Source organism: Heterocephalus glaber, unplaced genomic scaffold, assembly GCF_053883595.1.
Source record: "Heterocephalus glaber isolate CG9 unplaced genomic scaffold, H.glaber_assembly_v1.0 deba00001472, whole genome shotgun sequence".
NCBI classification, from domain to species: Eukaryota; Metazoa; Chordata; class Mammalia; order Rodentia; family Bathyergidae; genus Heterocephalus; species Heterocephalus glaber.
Window position 1 is genome coordinate 45,411,492 of NW_028258315.1, and position 18,249 is coordinate 45,429,740.

Consider the following 18,249-nt stretch of genomic DNA (forward strand, 5'->3'; position numbering starts at 1 on the left):
TTTAATTGATAGGATGGACTATCTAAGAAATGACCTCCAATTTTTTCCTTTTTAACTCAGAGGAAGACTTGATGGAAGAGATTCCAAAAATTATGTATCTTTTATAATTTATCTTTCATTTCTCTGAGAATGCTTATTTTTAATTTTTTTTAGTATATATCTGCCATACATAATGATCACATTCATCATAGGGAATTTGTACCCATAGGTAATATAGCTTAATTCTTTTTTTCCCATTTCCCCTCCCCTCCCTTCAACCCTTCTTTCCCTCCCCATTTACAAAAGCATTGTCTCCATTTTGTCCTTCCGTTGTCTTTTTATACATCCCTTTTCCCTTCCTTTCTTTCCCCCTTTCTCCTCCTTGTTCCCCTTCCCATTTGAACATGTTCTTCCTATGTCCCAGTATCTCTCCTGTTTTGTTCCTTAATTACCCTTTGGGTTTCTCACACAAGAGAAACAATGTGATGTTTAAACTTGTGTGTCTGCGTTATTTCTCTTAGAATTATGTCTCCAAGTGCATCCATTTACCTAATAGAATGCCTGTTTTCTCTTGCATTAATATACTGTTGATATGTATACATCAGTGAGTTAGAAGGTCAGTTCTTCATCTAACTTTGATTCAAAATATAGTTAGTATTAACTGGGCATGGTGTTACCCACCTGTAATCCCAGCACTCTGTGAAGCTGAGGCAGAAATATTGGGAGCTCAAGCGCAACCATGCAATTTAGTAACTTAGATCTTGTTTCAAAATTAAAAATACAAAAGAGGGCTGGGGAGATTTCTCAGTGTGCAGGCAGCATAATTTCCTTATAGTAACTGAGCCCCTAGGTTTTTTTAAATTGCTGTTACATTATCATATAGTAGAAATAATCTTCACAAAGAAAGAAAAGTGCTGTGTATTTTATTTCATCCAGGCACAAGCATCTTGGCTTTGAGTTTCTTTCTTCATTATATCCTGTAACATACAAGACCTGAAATGACTTACCAAGATCACTTTGTGCTAAAAACAATATGGAACCCAGATTATTTGACTATTAATCTCCTCCTCCCCTCTCCCACTCTTCTCCCCTTTTCCCTCCTCCCCCTTCCTTTCCCCTCCCCATCCCTTTCCCTTCCCCCTCCCCCTTCCTTCTCCCTTCCCTTACCCTCCCCACCTTCTTCTGGACTAAATAGATTTAAAGGGAAAAAAGTAAAATTGCAAGCTGAGATGGAATTTGTATATTGTTATATTGTTGTGTATTGCTGTCATGTAAATCATAGTAATGGGTTATCTTAGAATGTAAACATTGAATAGAACATTTTTAAAAATCCACTCAGTACTAGTAGTCTCCTCCCACCCCCCAAATTACGGTGATATTAGGTAACACTCCATTTAGTGTTTAGTGACTTGTTTACTGTGGGTTTGTCATTGATTACTACAGGTTAGAAAAATCTTTGCGGTAAATGTGGGCATGAGGCTCAAGTGTGTGAAAGTAAAGGTTACACTTTAGTCTTGTCTCTTAGGTGTGGGTTTCTCTTAGAAGATCTTGGGTGAATTTATTCTCATTGCAATTTAAAAGTAAAGTGTTAAACCTTTATCAGGAACACGTTACTGTGACTCCTTGTGTTGAGGTAAAGTTAGATATACATGTTGAGTCTCAAAAAGAATGAATACAGAAAAGTTATTGAATTAATCTCATGCAAATCAAAACCCTAAAATAATATACACCCCACTTCACAACTTAGTATTAAATAGATGTCACTCATGTTGGGATTTTTGAGGCACTATTCAATATATGTGGTTTTGGCAGCATAGACTGACCTTTGCATTTTCTCAGATATGCTAATGTGTATGTTTTTAAAACTTATTTATATTCCATTTCTTAAAGAATTAGAGTCATCAAAACTGGCAAGCATTAAGCATGCTAATTAGTTCAACATACTGACCGATTCTCTGAATTATTAGTTCAAAGAAGCCTGTGGACAGGGATGAAATTAGATTTGGGCATTTTTCACTCTAGTTGTTTAAGGATACCATGGTTGCTTTGATCTGTAAATAACAGATGTTTTTTCATGCATGGTTCAGAATACTTCAAACATGTTCAAAATTTTGACTCAGATTTGGGACTCATCATTCTTACCTCAATTGGATAAGCATACTTTTAACTGCAGCTACTTTAGAAAAAATTTTTGAGGTTGCATTTGTTAGTTTAAGCTAGCGTATTTGTAATTTTTCCTAATATGTATATATTAGCCTTATTTTAAAAAATAAACTAGCATAACCTAGTAATAAGGCAGTATGCAAAATTACATTATCAGTTCTAAGTATATATTGACTTAACTTAAATATCATTTTTAAGAATAAAACTATGAAAACAAAGATATTTGTGTGTATACACATATGTTTATATGTTTGCATATACATGCACAGATGTACAAAATTGCTTATGTTGCATGTGTGTATATGCATACAGTTACATGCTTTTAGATATTATGTGATAAAGATAAATGTTTTATTTATTAGCTACATATTTGTGTTTAACGTCAATATTTAATAGCTAGAATTAATGTCAAACCTGGTAGACTGTACAGAAACATTGTTTTTACACCTTTTGGCTTTATGTGAGAAAATGTTAATATTGAGAAGCATTTTTGTAACGAATGGCATCAAATGAAAGGTATTTGGGATGAGAAGGTAAGAATATCGGGTTAAGAACTGAGAAATTCTCTCCCCGTTACCCCGCCACCATGGTACTGGGGATTGAACTCAGGGTTTTTACTACATCCCCACCCACCTATTCACCCCCATTAAAATTTTTCAAAATGGAGTCTGAGTCTTAAGTTGCACTCCAACTTGAGATCCTCCTACCTCAGCCTCCCAGAGTTCTGGGATTATAGGAATATGCCACCACACCTGGCTAACCTGAGAAATAATCGTGTGTCCATGTTTACCACATTCCCTCATCAAAAATTTTGATTGATGTAGCCTTTCTGAAGATTGTTTAATCATTATGGGCAATGATTTCCTCATTTTTAAAGTGGTTGGTAAACTATGACCTGTGGGCCAAATCCAGCCTGTTTTTGTAATAAATCTTTATGGCACATAGCCTCTCTCCTACATTTATGTATTGTCTGTCTGCTGCCATACTACAGTGGCAGAGTTGAATAGTTTTGATAGACATCGAATATCTCACAAAGCCTGAACTATTTTTTGACCTTTCACAGAAAAATTGTTCTGAACTTTGGAGTAGGCGGTTTTTAAGGGATGTGCCCTGCCTGAAGTGGATTTCCTTTATGTCACTTACCTTTAATTATAAGTTCAAAAGTCTTTCCTATTACCAACTTTGCCTCTTATCAATAGCATGAAAATGCCCACTAGATTATTGATTCTCGGAATGTGGTGCCTGAAACTTGTTAGAAATGCAGATCTGAGGCCCTACCTAGATTTCTGATCAGAAACTCTGGAGAGGGGCCCAGAGTTGATTTTTTTAAGACTCTCCAAGTGATTCTGATACATGCTGAAGTGTGAGAGTCATTGGACTAGATGAAGTTCAATTGAAAGAGTTTCTTATGGGGGTAGGGATGTAGCTCAATGGTAGAGCACTTGCCTAGTGCACACAGAGGCCCTGCGTTCCATCACCAGCATGAAAAAAAAATGTTGGTTGTCATTACAGAAACTTTTGAGATTAATAGTTTATCTTTTCTTCTCTGGTAAATGCATCTATCATAAACTATGAGTTTAAAAAAATATAGTGACAAATTCCTAAAGGATACATCTATGTTACCTTCAGCTGATAATTTTAATGGACGAAAAGAAAAATGAACAGTATGATTTATTTCTTGATGAGGTTTTCTTTGCTTTGGTAGAGCATGACTTTGAGTTATTGTAAAGCTAATGATTTGAAATAAACAGTTTTACAAGAAGATAATTACCTTAAGAGGTATTTTGCTTTTAAGGAAAGTGCTTTAAGAAGAGCATTTAATCAACCAGTCTGCTTTGGCTGGATTTCTTAACCATTTTAAGTGAGATCACTGTTGAATTGGCTTTATTTTCAGTGCTAAAAACCACTAGAAATGAGCACCAATCAGATTACTCATCTCTGTTAGGAAAGATCACAAAAACTGCTTTGTATTAAATCTTAAAGAGAGGAATGGCAGAATTGTACATGTCAAGAAAGCATTACAGGATGACGTTGTTATTTGGAGAATTACTTTCATCTCTGAGATATGTCACACCTGCCTCATTTGGCACAGAATGTTTCCATCTCATGAAAAATATCTTTGCCCTTCCCCTCAGTCCTAAGGTATATGGATACAGCGCAGTAAGAAGGAAAAGTTTTCACATAAAAACTGACTTAAAAGTGCCATCTTAAAATTCAGGGTGTATAAACTATTTTGTTTAAAAGAGGACATTGATTTTGTCTGTGGTATATTTACTACATTATGTAGTAGGTGTGTGCTTACACATGTGTATATATAGTTAATTTGATAGGTGTATGAATGTGTATGCCCATGTTTCAATATGTATGTGCACACAGCAAGCTTTTGATTGTACACTCCTCTAACAGTACTTTTTAACTGCTTCTAATTGTTAGCTTTCAGTCACTAACACATTTCTGTAGGTCACATTTGTATGGTACTTGATTTTACTTTTTTCCATTTTTAATATGCCAAACATATAATATGGTTCAAGGGGTGCAAAATGTGTGTATGTGTGTGTATACATGTTTATATAAGAGTTAAACGTCTCCGAATGATGTTACATTCAATTCTGTGAAGCTGTTCTTCAGAGAAACTGGTTTGGATTTTTAGGTTGTAGGTAATCTTGCTTTTTAGTAAACAGCATGCTTATGTGACTGTCACTGGGGTAGTTTGTGTGACTCATTGAGAAGCTTTCTCATGCTGGTAGGTTTTGAAAAGGGGAGTATTTATTTGCTTCAGTTTTGCAGGGGGTGGAATCAGGCTTCTTTTTTACATTTTGTAAATGACACATTTGGCTATGCCTGGGCAAAATCCAGTTAAAAATAATAGTACTTAATATTTAATAAACTACCAGGCTTTTGAACCATCTGGAACTTTATTTTCTTTGCACGGAGCATCTGAGTTTCAGCTGTTAGCATTTCTCTTTTGCTCTGGGAAGGGTCAGTTGCTTTTAAAGTCTTTGATGCTTGCTGTGTCAGCCCTTTTCATATTTTCAAAATGCCCGTGTAAAAGGGCTTTTCATCCATTCATGCTGATAATTCTTTTGAACTTGAGGTTTGAACCGAACTAATCAAATTTAATTATAGCTCAAATCCCGTTACAGTGAACTCCAGTAGACTTTTCGGCTAAGTTTTTTTCTTTCTTCTTTTTTTGTTACATTGGAATTCAGCCATTACCAATATTATATTAAGTGAGTAAGCCATTGACTACAGTTTGGGAGACATTTTATAATGGCTCGATTTTTGTTAAATTAACATTGATAAGATGATTTAAATTTTATTCTTAAAGAGAATAATGAATTAATTACAAGTAAAATTTTATTTCTCTTTGCACAATAATTTAAGTGATTGTTTCCTATTCATCTTTAATGGTATAAACAATTAAAATTTAAAAGCTTCAGGCCAGAGATTTAGCTCAGTGGTTCTGCCGCCTGCCTCACAAGCACAAAGACCCGAGTTCAATCCCTGGTACCAAAAACAAAAATTAAAAGCTTCTTTGTTAAAGAATCTTTCTTAAAGAATCAAGTTTTGTTGTTGCCAATTCTTGCTTTTTTGTCTGTTTTTAAGATCCAAAACTAAAGGATTTATACCTATCTCCTGAGGTTACCATGGTGATTTATCCATATTTACCTTGCATTCTGAGATTGTGTTTTCTTTTTTGCCTCTTCATCAAAAAACAGTTTTTAAAAACAGCGTTACATATTTACTGGTGAGAAAGCAGGAAATACAAATGTTTAAGACTGAAACATATATTAAAGGGAGGTGGATTAGTACTGATATTTTTACTACTGTACAATGATTGTTAACACATGTGTATTATATTTTAGTATGTTGTTAAATTCACTAATCTATATTTATGTTTCTGTATATGCAGACTTTTTCCAACATAGTTTAAAATTCTATCCATTTTTAAATTGGATTTTGTTTGAACTTCTAAGCAGATTTGGGAGTAGTAGTACTTAAAGTAAGTTTCCTTTCATCGCTAAATAAAATCTACACATTTTTATAATACTGGGTCCGTTTTTGACCTGCAAGAATCAAATGTCAGGACTCATTCTTAGGGCATTTGATTCTAAAATGGAAAATAGGGTTCATAAAAAATGAGCAAATAATGGAGCTCCTATAAAGGTGAAAATTCACTTTTATAATTAGTTCAAAACTGTCATTTTCCTTTGAATTAATTGTAACAAGGGCTCTTGTTTTAAAATGAAGAGAAATATGAAGTTAATTTATACCCTAGCTACTTTGAAGTATAATTTTGCTTGCTAAGTTGCTATAGAGTTTGAATACACATGTTTAAAGGAACTTCAGTAATAATGCTGCCATGTGTAGGACAAATTCACACCATAAATCTTTCATTTACATTTATAATTATTGGTCACAGTTCCTACTCTGCTTGGAGGGCATGGCCAATTGTGTGCCTTTTGACTTAAATGCCAGGGAGTGTGACATCTGCATGTGTTTGTCAGTAGAAGCTCAGACTGTGATTAAGAAAGTAAAAGTTCAGTTTACAAAGAGAACTGAATCCTGCCAGGAGAATTTCTAGAGAGCAGGGACTAACATTTTCATTTAGGAAAAAGATAACGAGTTCTCTATATGTCTAGACAGAGTATCCTGAGTATTCTTTTAAGTCTTTTCTTGTGTTAAGTGTTGCTATTAAGAACTTAGGTTGATGAAATATATTTTATCTATAGATGCAGATGGTGAGAGTTACAAAACCAAATGCTTACAGACATAAGTTTGAGAATTATATAAGTTGGTAGTTAGGAGGATGAGCTGTGAAGATAACCTGTCTGGGTTCAAATGTCAACTTCTGTGCTTACCAGCTATGTGGCTCTAGACGAGTTATTTAAACTATCTTACCTCCTTTTCTTCCTGTCTGTGCTACATGGTCTGTAGTGCTTGAAAAACTGTTAGGGAGGGTGGCAAGTGCTCAGGAGTTTTTTGTTCATTAATACATTTTAAAAAATGTTTTAGTATCATTGTATCTACCCTCCTCTCTCAATATGTATGGAACTGATTGACCACTGTATAAGTGGAAATCTTGGGTAACTTGTTGCTAGATGCAGAACTTGACAGTTATCTATACTTTGCAGAGCTGTTGTGTTTAACAAATGAACTACAGTAAGTATTGATAGTTTAGTATCAGAAAGATGACATGACATAAATCATGACTTTTAAGATCAGAAATATCTGGTAAACTCTTAAAAATTTTGCTCTATAAGTATGAAATTTCAGAGATTTTTGTCACCAAAAAGCAGATTTTGTGAAAGTAATAAAAATCAATGACTAGTTTTCTGAGATTTGTTAGTAAGCAACTGAGAGTTTTCTAAAAACTAAAATTTACATTATTTCATGGAAGTGGCCACAAGACACAAGTATTTTCAAATGATCTATATCCCATTTCCCCAAATAATTATTCTTGAATTTATTGTTTGTTGGATGCTTATGCCTTTTTAAATTTTTTTATTGGTACATTTTAGGTATACAGTACAATGACATTCATCATTGGAAATTTTTTTTTTTTTTTTTTTGGTACCGGGGATCGAACTTGGGACCTTGCACTTGCAAGGCAGGTGGCGGAACCACTGAGCTAAATCCCCGGCCCCTGGAAATTTGCACCTTTACATAATCTCTCTTGGTTCTTATTTTTTCCCCTTTCCCCTACCCTCCCTTCAACCCCTCCAACCCTCTCTTATTTGCCAAGACTTTGTTTCCATTTTTTCATTTTCTTATATTAATTCTATTCCCTTCTTTCCCTTTCCCTATCCCTCCCACTTGCCCTTCCCTGTTGCCCCTTTTCGTCCTATTTCACATTATCTATTACACCTTTTAGTCCTTATTTACACTTTCAGTTTCTCACACTAGAGAAAGTATTCAGTATTTACACGTGTGTCCTATTTATTTCACTTGAGTATGGCCTCAGTGTGCATACATTTAGCAATAAATGTCTCTAATTTCTCATTTTTTATGGCTGAGTAGTACTCCATTTTATTTTTTAAAACCACATTTTCTTTTACTTTTTTTTAAACTTAAATTCTTTTATTGGTACATTTTAGGTATACAACACATTTACATTTCTCATAGGAAAACCACATTTTCTTTATCTAGTCTCCAGCTGATGGGCATTTGGGCTGCTTCCAAGTTTCAGCGATTACAAATTGTGCTGCTATGAACATGGGTGCACATATTATCACTGTGGTATGATTCTTTTAATTCTTTGGGGAAGATACCCAGCAAGGAAATAGCTGGGTCAAATGGGACTTCCAGTCCTATTTCTTTGAGGTATCTCCATACTGATTTCCACAGTGGTTGCACCAGTCTACAGTCCCACCAGCAGTGGAGCAGTGTTCCTCTTTCCCCACAGCCCCGCCAGCATTTGTTATTGGTTGATTTCATGATAGCAGCCATTCTTTCTGGGGTGTGGTGGAATCTCAGCATTGTTTTCATTTGCATCTCTTGAATGACCAGTGATGCTGAACATTTTTTCATGTATTTATTTGCTATTTCTACTATGTCAGAAATGTCTGTTCATGTCAGATGCCCATTTTTGGATTGGATCTTTAAATTTGGCAGGTATGGTTTTTTTATTTTCCTTATAGATTTTAGATAGTAGAGCTTTGCCTGAGGAACAGTAGGTGAAAATTTTTTCTCACATTGTGGGTTGTCTCTTCACACTGCTGGTGGTTTCTCTTGCTGTGCAAAAGCTTTTTAACAAGAAGAGATCCCACTTGTTGATTGTTTCTGCTAGTTCACAGGCAACTGAGGTTTTCTTTATAAAATCTTTTCCTACACCAATATCTTCAAGAGTTCTTCCTAACTTCTGTTCCAGCTTGTTCAGCGTTTCTGTTTTAATACTTAGATCTTTAATCCATTTCGATTTTAGTTTATTGCATGGTGAGAGATATAGGTCCAGTTTTAATCTTTGGCAAGTTGAAACCCAATTTTTCCAGCACCATTTATTAAAGAGGCTATCTTTCCTCCAGTGAGGGTGTTTGGCTGCTTTGTCAAAGATGAGGTGGCTGAGTGTGTCTGGAGTTGTTTCTTCATCTTGTAATCTGTTCCACTGGCCCTCCATTCTGTTTCTTTGGCAGTACCATGCTGTTTTTATCACAGTAGCTTTGTAGTATAGTTGCAGGTTGGGGATTGTGATACCACCTGCCATGTCCTTGTTATCTAGAATTGGTTTTGCTATTCTGGGTCTATTCTTGTTCCAAATGAATTTTTGGATTGTTTTCTCAAGGTCCATGAAGTATGCTGCTGGGATTTCAATTGGGATTGCATTGAATCTGTATAGTAGTTTTGGAAGTATGGTCATTTTCACTATGTTGATTCTTCCTACCCAGGAGGAAGGGATGTCTTTCCATTTTCTGATATCCTCTTATATCTCTTTTTTTAGAGTGCTATAGTTGTTATTTTTTAGCAGTATGTAGAAAGTGGTTTTATTATAGGGATGGCAGTGTTGGTTCAGCATTGGAAGATCCACCCCCAAAAGTAATCATTTTAACAGAGAAAAGGAGAAAGCCATATGATCCTGTCACTAGTTGGAGAAAGAGTATTGGACTAAATTCTACAGCTGTTCATGGTAAAAGCTATCAGGAGATTAGAAGTAGAACAGAACCTTCTCAACAGATTAAAGACATGTACTCCATACTTCCAGAGAGAACACCTTATATGAATGGAGAAGATACAATGCTTTCTCCTTAAGGTGGGGAACAAGGGCAGTTATGCTTACTCTTTATCTGTCCATTAAACTTCGAAACCTAGTCACCACCAAAATAGTCTGGCAATAAAATGACACAACTAGGATAGGATTGGCAAGGTAGAAGCAAAATCTTTATATGTAGATGAAATGATCATCTACAGAGAAAATACTAAGAAATCTCTAGAAGCCCCTAGAACTTGTACTTGAATTTAGCAGGATTAGAAAACACAAGGTATATATAAAAATTCAAGTCTGTGTATACTTGCTATAAATGAAGAATTGGATATTGAAATTTAAAAGTTCTGTAGGAGTACAAAGGACCTAGAAAAGCCAAAAACAAAAACAAAAACAGTGTTGGAAGACGTTTAGCACCCAATTTTAAGACTTCTTCTAAAGCTATAGTAATCAAGGCAGTGTTGGTGTAAGGAAAGACATATAGATCATTGGAATAAAACAGAGAACCTAGGAATAGAACCACACATATATGGTCCACTGAGTTTTGAAAAATTATTTCACATTAGCATTTTATAGAATATAAACTCAATTTAAGAGCTGAGGATGAGATAGTGTCTTCAGCAAACGGCACTAGAACACCTGGTATCTGTATATAAAAAATTAACCTCAACCCTTTTTTTCCATACATGAAAATAACTTGAAGGGATCTATGAACCGAAATAAGAAAGCCTAAAAGTACGAAACTTTAAGAAGAAATTATAAGGGAAAATATTTATGAATTCAGGGTAGGCAAGAACTACCTAGGATACAAAAAACATGATGTATAAAAGAAAAAAAATTGATAAATGAGATTCCATCAAAATGTAGAACTTTAAATGACATCATTAAAATGAAAAGTAGTCCTTAAACAGACCATATTTACAATGCATATAACCTATGAGCAGAATATATAAAGAATTCTTAGAGCTCATTAATAGATAACCCAGTTAAAATTTAGACATAAGAAGATGATAAATAGCCAGTATAGCATAAGGAATGGTGTGCAGTTCTAGAATCAGAAAAATACTAATCAGTACAATAATAAGATTGAATTATACAATCATTAGGGAGATGAAGTCAAAAGTTTTAAAAGCCTTGTCATGACTTTTTCTTTTTGTTGGATTCTCCCCCTTTGCGTTTAATTTGTCACACCCAATGGATTCCTTCTGCTGGGTTTCCTGGGGTTGTGATCCTCATTGTCTTTTCCTAGGGTATTGTCTAAAATTTTTTGGAGTGCTGTTTTGATATTCATGAAGTTCCTGAGGTGCTCTTTATCATGAAAGTATCTCATTTCTCCATCCATTTTGAAAGATAGTTTTGCAGGGTACATAAGTCTGGGTTGGAGGCTGTTTTCCTTTAGGGCTTGAAATACATCACTCCAAGCTCTTCTTGCCTTGAGGGTTTGCACTGAGAAGTCTGCTGTGATTCTGATGGGCTTTCCTTTGTATGTGATTTGTTTCTTTTCTCTCACTGCTTATAGAATTTTATTCTTCTGTTGGATTTCTGGAATCCTAACTATTATATGCCTATGTGTAGATGTTTTTTGATCAAGGCTAGCTGGAGTCCTATATGCCTCACTTATCTGTATGTCAAGTTCTTTTCCCCTCTTTGGGAAGTTTTCTGCCATCACTTCTGTGATGAGTTTTTTTATGTCATGTGCACTTTCTCCTCTTTCTTCATTGACTCCAATCAGTCTTATGTTATTCTTCTTTGCATCATCTAGCAGCTGCTGGATTGATTTCTTGTGTTCCCTTACAGTTTTAAAGCAATTTTTCTTTTCCTCCTCACTAACTGCAATCTTATCTTCTATATGTGAAATTCTATCCTCACATTGGTTCATTCTGCTGCGCAGACTTTCGATGGAGTTTTTAATCTCTTGGAAATCTGTTTGTATCTGTTTTATGGAATCCATTTGTTTCCTATGTTGGGATTCCATCATGTTCCTCAGATCCTCTAGTTTTTAATCTGTGTCCTCTCTAGATTTACTAATCATGTCTTGCACCATGAGCAAAATCTTTGCTGTTGTCTGAGTAATTATTTCTGATTTAATTTTTCCCAGATCCTCTTTTGTTGCCAGTTCAGAGAGTCCAGGTGGTTGAGTGTCAGAGTGTTCCATTTCGTTTCCCTTTGGGGTTGCTGTAGGTGATCTGGAAGTCTGTTTTTCAGGCTTGTTTATGTGTCTTCTCATTTGCCCGGGGGTGGGGTGCTTCTGGCTCACCTTCTGGCTCACCCACACGGCTCACCTTCTCTGCCTTAGGAGCTTGAGTTGGCAGCGGGGGAGCTTCCTTGCTGGTGCTGGGACCGGCTCAGCTTCTCTGCCCTAGGAGCTCGGGATGGAGGCAGGGAGCTTCTTTCCAGGTGTTGGGACTGGCTGAGCTTCACTGCCCTAGGAGCCAGGGATGGAGGCAGGGAGCTTCCTTCCGGGTGCTGGGACCGGCTCACCTTCTTGGCCCTAGGAGCCTGGGATGGAGGCGGGGGAGCTTCCTTCCAGGTGCTGGGACCAGCTGAGCTTCACTGCCCTAGGAGCCTGGGATGGAGGCGGGAAGCTTCCTTCCAGGTGCTGGGACCGGCTGAGCTTTACTGCCCTAGGAGCCTGGGATGGAGGCGGGAAGCTTCCTTCCAGGTGCTAGGACTGGCTGAGCTTTACTGCCCTAGGAGCCTGGGGTGGAGGCAGGGGAGCTTCCTTCTGGGTGCTGGGACAGGCTCACCTTCTTGACCCTAGGAGCCTGGGATGGCAGCGGGGGAGCTTCCTTCCAGGTGCTGAGTCTGGCTGAGCTTCTCTGCCCTAGGAGCCTGGGATGGAGGCAAGGAGCTTCCTTCTGGGTGCTGGGACTGGCTGAGCTTCACTGCCCTCAGAGCCTGGGATGGAGGTGGGGGAGCTTCCTTCCGGGTGCTGGGACCTGCTGAGGTTCTTTGCCCCAGGAGCCTGGGATGGAGGTGGGGAGCTTCCTTCCGGGTGCTGGGACTGGCTGAGCTTCTCTGCCCTAGGAGCCTGGGATGGAGGCCTAGAGTGCTATAGTTTTCAGAGAAGAGGTCTTTGATTTCTTTTGTTAAGTTGATTCCTAGGTATTTCAATTTTTTGGATGCTATTATGAAAGGAATTGATTGCCCCATTTCTCTCTCAGTGAGTCTGTTTTTCATGTAGAGGAAAGCTATTGATTTTTGTGTGTTGACGTTGTATCCAGCTACTTTACTGAATTTGCTTATTAAGTCTAGAAGTCTTTTGGTGGAGTTCTTGGGGTCTTCTATATAGAGTATCATGTCATCTGCAAATAATGACAATTTGACTTCTTCATTTCCTATCTTTATTCCTTTTATTTCTTTCTCTTGTCTAATTGCTGTGTCTAATGTTTCCCAGACTGTATTGAACAAGAGTGGTGATAGTGGACATCCTTGTCTTATTCCTGATTTTTGTGTGAAGGGTTTAGGTTTTTGACCATTTAATATGATACTGGTTGTTGGGTTTTTCATAGATGGTTTTTATCAGTTTAAGGTAGAGAGTGTGTATTCCAAGTTTTTGTAGGGTTTTAATCATAAATGCATAATGGATTTTGTCAAATGCTTTTTCTCCATGTATTGAGATAATCATATGGATTTGTCCTTGGCAATATTGATATAGTGTATTACATTTATTGATTTGTGTATGTTGAACCATCCCTGCATCCCTGGGATGAATCCTACTTGGTCAGGGTATATGATCTTCTTGATGATCTTCTGGAATCTATTTGCCAGTATCTTGAGGATTTTTGCATCTATGTTCATTAGTGAGATTGGCTTATAGTTCTCTGTTTTGATTGGGTCTTTCTCTGCTTCAGGGTTCAAGGTGATGCTTGCCTCCAGGAATGTATTCGGGAGTATTGCTTCCCTTTCAATTTCATTGAAGAGGTTAAACAGTAGTGGCAGTAGTTCCTCTCTAAATGTGTTGTAGAATTCAGCAGTGAAGCCATCAGGACCTGGACTTTTCTTAGTTGGTAAGTTTTTAATTATGTGTTCAATTTCTTTGGTTAATATTGGGTTGTTTAGAATTTTTAAGTCGTCTTTGTTCAACTTTGATAATTCATATGTATCTAGGAATCTGTCCATTTCTTCTGTGTTTTCCATCTTAATAGGTTCTCGAAGTAAGTATTGATGATCTCCTGGGTTTCTACTGGGTCCATTGTAATTTCACCCTTTTTGTTCCTAATTACATGGATTTGGCCTTTTCTTTCCTTTTTCTGATAAGGCTGGCTAAGGGTTTGTCGATTTTGTTTATTCTTTCAAAGAACCAACTGTTGGCTCCATTGATTTTTTATGTCGTTCTCTTAGTCTCCATTGCATTGATTTCTGCTTTGATCTTTATAATTTCCTCCCTTGTATGAGCTTTGGGTTTGTCCTGCTCTTCTTTTTCTAGAAGCTTGAGGTTCAGCATCAGGTTGTTTAATTGGGCTTGCTGTTTTACTAATACGAGTATTCACTGCTATGAATTTCTCTCATAAGACTGCTTTTATTCTGTCCCATAGATTATGATATGTTTTATTGTCATTGTCATTTAATTGTTGGAACTGTCTGGTTTCTTCTTTAATTTCCTCTGTGATCCACTGATTATTCAGGAGTATGTTGTTCAATTTCCATGTGTTTATGAAATTCTTGTGGTTCCTTTTGCTGTTGATCTCCAATTTCATCGCACTATGGTCTGATAATATACAGGAGATAACTTCAGTTCCTTTCCACTTACTTAAACATGTTCTGTGAGTGAGTATGTGGTCTATTTTGGATAACAACCTGTGTGCAGCTGAAAAGAATGTATATTCTGATTTTGTGGGGTGGAACACTCTGTAAACATGTTAAGTTCATTTGTTCAGTCGTTTGAGTTGTATTATTTCATTGCTTATTTTTTGTCTAGTTGATCTATTTGTGACAGTGGGGTATTGATATCCCCCACTACTATTGTATTAGTGCTTATTTGATTTTTCATCTCCATTAGTATTTGTTTTATATAATTGGGCACACTCGTGTTTGGTGCATATATGTTTATGATTGTCATCTCTTCCTGTTGAATTGTTCCCTTTACAAGGATGTAGTGTCCTTCTTTGTCTCTCTTAATCAATGTTGGTTTGAAATCTACTTGATCTGCCACAAGGATAGCTACTCCTCCTTTTTTTTGGGTTCCCGTCGCATGGAGTATTGTTTTCCATCTTTTAACTTTCAGTCTGTGAGTTTCATTTTGAGTTAAGTGTGTTTCTTTTATGCAGCATATTGTTGGATCTTGCTTCTTGACCCATTCTGCCAGTCTATTTCTTTTGGTTGGTGAATTGAGACCATTTACATTGATGGTTACATATTTTGGGTCACATTTTTTTTTTTTTTTTTTTTGGTACCAGGGATCGAACTTGGGTCCTTGCGCTTGCGAGGCAGGTGGCGGAACCACTGAGCTAAATCCCCAGCCCTAGCTGATACATATTGACTTAGCATTGTCCTAACTTTTTCTTTTTTTTTGGATTCTCCCCCTTTACATTTAATTTCTTGTCATGCCGGATGGGTTCATTCTATTATGCTTCCTGGGATTGTGATCCTCATTGTCTGTTCCTAGGATATTGTCTAACATATTTTGGAGTGCTGATTTAGTATTCAGGAAGTTCCTAAGGTGCTCTTTGCCATGAAAGTATCTTATTTCTCCATGAATTTTGAAAGATAGTTTTGCAGGGTACATCAATTTGGGTTGGAGGCTGTTTTCCTTTAGGGCTTGAAATACATCACTCCAAGCTCTTCTTGCCTTGAGGGTTTGCACTGAGAAGTCTGCTGTGATTCTGATGGGCTTTCCTTTGTATGTGATTTGTTTCTTTTCTCTAACTGCTTGTAGGATTTTGTTCTTCTGTTGGGTTTCTGGAATCTTAACAATTATATGCCTATGTGTAGATTTTTTTTGATTAAGGCTATTTGGAGTCCTATATGCCTCACTTATCTGTATGTCAAGTTCTTTTCTCCTCCTTGGGAAGTTTTCTGCCATCACTGCTGTGAGCATTTTTTTCTGCCATCATTTCTGTGAACAGTTTTTTTATGTCGTCTGCACTCTCTCCTGTTTCTCCATTGACTCTAATCAGTCTTATGTTATTCTTCTTTGCATTGTCTAGCTGCTGCTTCATTGATTTCTCGTGATCCCTTACAATTTTAAAGCAATTTTTCTTTTCCTGGTCACTAATTGTAATCGTATCTTCTATATCTGAAATTCTATCCTCACATTGGCTCATTCTGCTGTGTAGACTTTCAGTGGAGTTTTTAATCTCCTGGAAATCTGTTTTCATCTGTTTTATTGATTCCATTTGTTTCCTATGTTGGGATTCCATCATGTTCCTCAGCTCCTCTATTTATTCATCTGTCTCCTCTCTAGATTTATTAATCATGTCTTGCACTATGGGCACAATCTCTACTGTTATCGGAGAAATTTCTGATTTCATTTTTTCCACATCCTCTTTTGTTACCACTTCCGGGAGTCCAGGTGGTTCAGTATCAGAATGTTCCATCTCGGTTCCCTTTGGGGTTGCTTTAGGTGATCTGGAAGTCTGGCTTTGAGACTTGTTTATGTGTCTTCTTATTTCAGTGATGGGAGGGGATGTGTGCTGCTGGCTTATGCCTTTCTTTAGTGTTCTCATGGTGGCGAGAAATTTAGAGAAGCAATGCCTGAACTCAAGGAAGGGATTCTTTTCCTTTAATAAGCATGTTGATGCAATTTTTTCTAGTGCTTCTTATGTAAAATGGGGCGCTTGGCATGCTAGGCAAATATTCCCTACTGCCAAGCCACACGTATGTCCTTTTGCTGTCCTTTAAAGACAGATGAGAAGACATTCTTTTTCTCAAGTGGATCATTGTATTTTTCTTCTAATGTGGTTCTGTAGGATTAGCATGATTACATAATTTAATCAATAATGTGAAAACCAAGACTCCTCCTTAAGTTTTCAGCTTTTTCTTTTTTTTTTGGTACTGGGGATTGAACTCGGGTCCTTGTGCTTGCAAGGCAGGTGGCGGAACCACTGAGCTAAATCCCTGGCCCTCCCTCCTTAGGTTTTAAACAACAGTATTAACAGCAAGTTTATGTGTTAAAGATAGAAAGATTTTTAGGTTGATAAATGTTAGTGACTTTCTCCCTCTGGGTGATTTATGCTTTACTTTCACCTAACATTGATACTGGAGCATTTTCTGTGTGCTGAAGGGTGTAGAACAGTCAAGGCAGAGTGAGAGCCACTCTCAGGGCATTTGTTTTAATGAAGGAAGTCAAGGGTTAGCATCACCTGAATCAAGTTATTATTTGTAGAGTCAAAGTTAGTGAAGTAACAAAGAGCACTGGATAGCGTAGCTGTTTTTTTTTTTTAAACAAATTTGCAGTATATTAGGAGCTTCATTGTGCAATAATTTGAGTCTAAGTTAACTGTTTCTTTTATTTTACTCCAAAGCACCAACAGTATTGAAAGTTGATAGGTGCCAGAAGCAAGGGAGACCATATGTACCTGGATATGTGTATTGTGGTTTTGGAAGCAAAAATTGCAGGCAAAGGTAACATAGTGGAATGTGATACATCCTGATAGTGTTTTATCTCATCAGAAAACTTCAGATTCTTTCACTAATTTATTTTTCATATGACAGGGAGATAATGAAATTCAGTTTCTCTATGAAACAGACTCCACTTATCTAGCCTTCTCACACCTATAATAGTGCCTGTTTTCTGTTTTTCACAGTCAATTTGACTAAATCAGGGTAAACTGTTGTCTAGTCTCCCTTTAGCAGGTTTTGTTTGGGACCATTGTATATACTGCAGGCAAAACAAGACCAATATGACATGTCTGTATAACTTAGCTAAACTGAAATCATTGTAGTGATGAATGCGATTTAATCACCACCACCCCTTTTCTTTGAGACAAAAATCTCACTATGTTGCCTGCTGGTCTGGAATTCTTGGGGTTAAGCTATCCTTCCACCTCAGCCTCCTGAGTAGCTTGGGGTTATAGGCGTGCACCACTGGGCCAGGCTGCAGATGCAATTTAATCTTTTGTGGGCTCTTAGACAAACAGTTGAGATTAAACTTTTAATTAATTAACCTTGAATGTTTTTAGTGATAAATTGTATATAACATTTGCCGTTTAACTATGTTTAAGTGGATAATTCAGTAGCATTATGTTCACAATGTTTTGCAACTGTTACCACTATTTCCAAATTGTTTTCCAAACACAAACTCTGTAACCATTAAGCAATAACTCCCCCATTCTTCCCTCACCCAATCCCCTAGTAACTTCTAATCTACTTTCTCTATGAATTTTCTTGTTTTAGGAATTTCTTAAAAGAGGATCATGCAGTGCTTGTGTGCTATATGTAGCTATTTCTCTTAGTCAGTGTTTTCA

General features: G+C 36.9%; 1 protein-coding gene across 8 annotated transcripts in view; it reads left to right on the top strand.

Annotated features, from left to right (window-relative positions):
• Slc25a26 (solute carrier family 25 member 26) overlaps nucleotides 1-18,249 on the top strand; it is a 169,037-nt gene that overhangs the window by 57,963 nt on the left and 92,825 nt on the right. The window lies entirely within an intron of this gene.